Here is a 6000-nt window from a genome sequence, read left to right as displayed (position 1 = left end):
TATCATTTCTCCACAATCCAAACACCTCATCACTAGGATCTCCGATCTCTTGCACAAGCATCAGAATTTTATGCAATGTGAGATGAAACATAATAGGTCAGAAACTCAGAAGTGCAGGCTTTGAATCTATACATTTTTCCATGTAATTCCGGATTGCCGGATTTCTGCTTCTAACTAGAGGGTCCAAATACACCCAAAAAAAAAAAAAAAAAACTATACATGATATTTATTATTATTATTATATTACTATACGAAAAATGATAAATAAAAAAGAAAAAAAAAAATAGTGGATGCCATGTCCATGAAGTAAAGCAGGCAATGTTTTGGAAGCTTGTCTAAAGCTGATGTGACTTGCTTTGCTCAATATCAGCGGTAGGTGGCACCAGTCCATTTCATGCTTGTCCTCAATATTGAAATTCCACGTCTCTTCTGGCTGGCCATGCTGGCTGCTTTCTGGCCTTTCCTTTCGGCTTTTAGGCATGAAGATAAAATACTGATCCATTCTATTTATGAATTTTCTTTTCCTAAATAAGCATATTATATATTAAATATTTACAAAATCATGCGTCTAGAGGTTTGAATTAATATTTAATCACTTGGTCCCACCTATTTTTCTTAAAAAATAAAATAATCGCTGATAACAGTTTCCAATTTTTTTGAAAAGAGAGACTCTTAACAATAGAATTATAGAATATGTTCATTATATTTATGAATTGATGTAATTGATAGGCCTTCACTGATTAATAAAAATAGTATACAATTTAAAATTATCTATATTTTAAAGAACACATATTCAATACTTTTCAACCTAATAAAATTTGATTGGTAAGATAAGTTAATTAAAATTAAATTCTTATGTAAATTAAATCATGTCATATCAGTTGCGTGGACTATATATCATTCACATCCACTTATAAATAAAATAACTTTTATTTAATTTATCAAGTAGCATGAAATGCATATAATATATATATATTCTATGTATACAAATTATTATTAGAAAAATTCTTCTCATCAACTACTATTCATACCTCTACTCCTTCACATCTTATGAAAAAAATTATAGATAGAAGTAGAGTGTGAGAGTGAATAGTGACTGATGTATAATATTTATCTTATTATTAATATTTTATTTTTGTTGGCCAGCTTATTATTATAGTATTAATAGATACTAGAAATTAGTTGTAATAGAGATCGTATGCTAGCTAGCTTGTTTGGCTTCTTTGTCTTTTTATTGTCTTGTCTTGGACATGCATGTAGGGTATTGAACACATGACATGATTTTTATGATCGAGTGGCATCGTGCGTATTGTATGTTTGTCGACTAACACGCTTCAAATTCACATTGATTGATTCCCTTTGTGAAGTCCTAAGTCTTTACAATAAGAAAATTCTATACACCATTCTATATGTCTTCTTGTTCTTTGAGATCGTAAATAGATATTGGTGCTTAATAAAATTAACTCTCCCAATATGAGTATAAACTATATAATTTGAAGATTAATCTTCATGTATAAACTATATGTCATGTGTCCTATTGATGCATGAATGCATCGCCCTTAGTAATCATATAATTTGATACTATTAAATGGTAGAAATAGGAAGTGGGCATTGATGGTTAGAGCAAAGGGACCACTTCATAAAAGGTATGTGATGATGAGTGAACGTGGGTGGCGTTCTCATTTCCTCTAAGCTTCTTTTCTTGTTGGGTTCACATCCAGGGTGGTACTAGTTGTTCATTCAGCACGAATTATTGCATGCAATTTTATATTAAAGAAATGTTAGTATGTCGTCTGAATTAACCCTCTCATTTTGACTGCTTATATATTTTATTTTATTTTATCTTTAACTTTTTTTATTTAATGATTAAAAAAATAACTTTTAATGTATTGATGTATTTTTTTTAAATATTTAAATATGTTAAAAAATTGAAAATAAAGAAAAATAAAAAGATAAATTTGTATTAAGCGCACACTCAGTTACCATTGTTGAGGGCAACCTAGCACTACTCTGAATATATATAACACATCTTTATTTCATTTTTTATAAAAACAATAAACATAAGGCCTTATTTTATTTATTTATCTTTATTTATGACGAAAAAAATATTGTATATAAGAGTGGACACAACTCGTGAACATATACGAATATAAAACGGAATTAATAGGTTTGAACTTAATATAAATGAGTAAGTTTGGGTATAATATTGATTTTTTTATAGGTTAAAATATATAAAAAAAAATTATTAATTTTTTTAGTAGTTAGTCTTAGGGCTTGTTTGGAAAACACATCTCATCTTATTCCATCTCATCTTACATCAAAATCTCTTATAATTTCATTCCCAAACATCACTCAAACATAAATATTTTTTAATTTCAAATTTTCAACTTCTTCATCTAATCATTTTAACTAATCATTACAACTTTTCCAAACTTTCAAACAAAACACAAAAAATAATTCAACTTTTTCAAATCCTAAAATAAAAATAATATTAAAAAACTATATTCTAACAATATTTTAAATTTATAATATTTTTATTCAACTTTTTTCACTACTTTCTCAAAACTAAATAAAATATCTTAACTTAAACTATTTCACTACTATTCACAAATTTCTCACTCATTTCATTCCCCAAGCATCCCCTTATTATTATTTTTAGATATTGTGGTTACTAATAAATATAGATTTTAACTTTTATGTGAAATTATGTTAATCAGGTCAAATAGGTTATGCATGTTAGTTCAACCCATTTATAGGTTGAAATGAGTCGTGTCATGTTAACATATTTCTAATTATTTATTAAACGGGTGACACAACACAACTTGTTATTTAAATGAATCGTATTAGAATTTACTACAAGGAATATTGTCATTTCCAACGAACTCAATCGCCCCAAACATCAAGTTTCAGTCGCAAATAACCAATTGCGTCTAAATTAAATTGCCATCATATTGTAGCAATTAAATTGACTTAATTGAGAATTTGCTGCAAGAAATCAACCGAGATGCAACAGATTTAGCTTTTGCGGCACATGATGCTGCCGTAAAAAGATTTAATTACCACCGCAAAAGTGGTTTAAGAAGTCAGAGTCCTCGCTACAACACATAAATCTATTACGGTGGTTATTGCCCACCACAAATGATCTGGAGTACTGGTCTGCATTACGGACGATAAATTTATCGTTGCGAATAAGATATTGCCGTGACACAAAAGTCGCCGTTATAAGTTGTTGCAGCGATATTATTTGGAAGAGAAAAATGTTGTTGGTCGATGCAAAAAAGAAAAAAAATGCGGCCACACGCTATTGCCACAATTGAACCATCAGTTGATGCAGACCCTTTTCTGGCGATATTGCAGTCCCTAGAAATAGTATTTTTTACGACAATTTTGGTTGCCATCAAAGGCAAAGACTTAATTTCGTTTTCTGGCAAACTTAGATCGTCGAAAATAGTGTTGATTTTTTTTAAATTAAATTTTTTTATTGCTGCAGATGAGAGTGTGTAGTAGGCAATTTGCATTTGTTAAAATTTTATTTTCCCCCTTCTAATTTAGCATGATAAGATGTTTACCCAATGCATCCTTCATATTTGCTGGTTTAAAAAAAAAAAAAAAAAAAAACTTAGCTCATATCCATGGGAAAGGCCAAAGCAAATCAACAATCACAATAACAATTGAAACACAATATCCAACACTATCAGTTCAATCGACATGATATTAATTGATAACAACACTCCACCAAGCACATTAATATTATAAGAAATTAATCCAACTCAAATAGGTATTCAGACCACGCGATCTTTCCCATATAAACCGATGTATTCTTCAGTCCACAATCTAGCATTGGATGATACTTAGGAAACAAAGAACTATTCTAGTGCACGTGAAGTAGCAAGTGAATCAACCATATGCCATCAAATTGCAACATTCTATCCATTCACTAATCAAAATTGAGGGCCAAACAAAGAATTAAATAGTTAAGTACTTTCAAACACCATCATCTACTACAAAACACCATCCACCTATATCTACACATTCCCAAACCAGCCATAAGATAATTCCCAAACCAACTAGGAATTTAATTTTTTTTCCCAAACCAATAGCTATTTGATATATAATGTACTCCAAAATGGATAGTTCATCAAACCATTTTGCATTCATGAGGAACACTTAAAGGGATAAATATATTCTTTCTAAAAAAGGGTGATAAATACCTTCAACAATCGGTCACCAATAAACATTTAATCCAAGCTAATGGTTTGTGAGTCGGCACCATATATATATATATATATATATATATATATATATATTTCTTTCTTAGCTTCCCCCAACACTTACTTGCTTCAAAACTGGACACAGGGAGAAGTCATGCCATTAAGCTTGCTGTAAAAGGATGATAATTGCAAGTAATTCGACAGTTTGTTAGAAGCACAACCCAATATGTTCAATGCCTAGAATATTGTATTTCCATAACATTCCCCCAATAGTGAACACTTGATCATGATAAGAAAGAGCTATATACATTAATCAATCAAACATGCAAAAATATGGTAACAAACCTGCACATCTAAAAGCAATTTTACCTATATATAGAGCATATTGACTTTGAGTTTTCCAACATTGCCATTGCACATGGACAATCTCACAAGCATTGCTTCCTCAATTCCATGAAAACAAACAAGCTATCTCTGAACCACTTTACCTTCAAAAGATTTTACTTCCCAAAAGTTGCACACAGCCCCACTAATACCACATTACAAAAAGGTGGTGAACATTGCTTCCTCAATTCTATGAAAACACACAAGCTATCTTTGAAGTTACCTAGCTTCAAAACATAGCTCTTTCCCAATAGTTGCACACACCCCCAAAAAGCGTACATATTAGCAAAATGTTAGACAATTGTTATTGGTTTGTCATCGCCCTAGTCATCCCCAAAACCAAAATATTCCAAAAATTATTTCTTACTATTCTTGACTGGAGGTTATGCACCTCCCTGAGTCTCTCTAGGAGACTCCCCTTGGGACTGCTTTTCAGACATATAAGTATTCATAAACGTATCAAATTCTGCTTGCCACTCCAAGAGTACCATTACGTCCCCCATTAATGCATCTAGTTTGCTCTTGTAACACTGAACATCTTTTTCATGCCTTTCTGCATCTTTCTTATGCCTTTCTGCAACTACTTTTAGTTCTGCAATAACTTTGTCATTGCAATCTCTAGATGACTCCGAAATAACCATCTCTCCTAACCCCCTCACATACCCTGACCTGTGGCCCAAAACCTATTTGAATATTGTTGCTGTAGCCTTTTTAGTGCGCTTCTCAGGCTCCAGCTCAGCCAACTTTAATGACATCTCTTTCTATAGAAAAATATGAACCAAAGAGGGAGATTATCCACATCAATAAATAGCTAAATTAAAACATTTCTGCAATGAGGAATAACAGTAGACATACATAATTCTCTTGAGTCAAGGGAGTAACAAATTTTCCTTTTTTCTTTGACTACCTAACGTCTTTAAAGAAATCAACTAAATGGCTATTAGTATCACTCTGCAAATGAATCATCCCTTTGATGTTAGGAAACCAAGAAATATTACACCAAACAATATAAACACAGTGATGACAAATGTAAGAAGTATCTACCATTAATTCCATTAGGCACATAAATGAGGTTCTTCCTACAGTATGATTCATTTGTTGCTTTTGCCTATTACATTTATTCTGGTCCGATAGCCTCTGAAACTCATATACATTGAACCCATTACATGGATATTTATATTCAATCATATAAACGAATTAGAGGCAATCATGACAATCAAACCAATTTCCATACATCCAGTTAGATAACATCAATAAAATTTGGTTGATCAAATTACATAACACTATCGCATTACCTTAAACTCATCGCTTGACCATCTCGTACATAACTTTACCCAAACATCAGGGTTCAACCATGATGGCCTATTGGCGAGTGCTTCTTCGGTATTCCCAAATTGCTTGAAAA

Source organism: Juglans regia, chromosome 1 (assembly GCF_001411555.2).
Source record: "Juglans regia cultivar Chandler chromosome 1, Walnut 2.0, whole genome shotgun sequence".
In the NCBI taxonomy this organism is placed as follows: domain Eukaryota; kingdom Viridiplantae; phylum Streptophyta; class Magnoliopsida; order Fagales; family Juglandaceae; genus Juglans; species Juglans regia.
Note: the sequence above shows the minus strand (reverse complement) of the source record.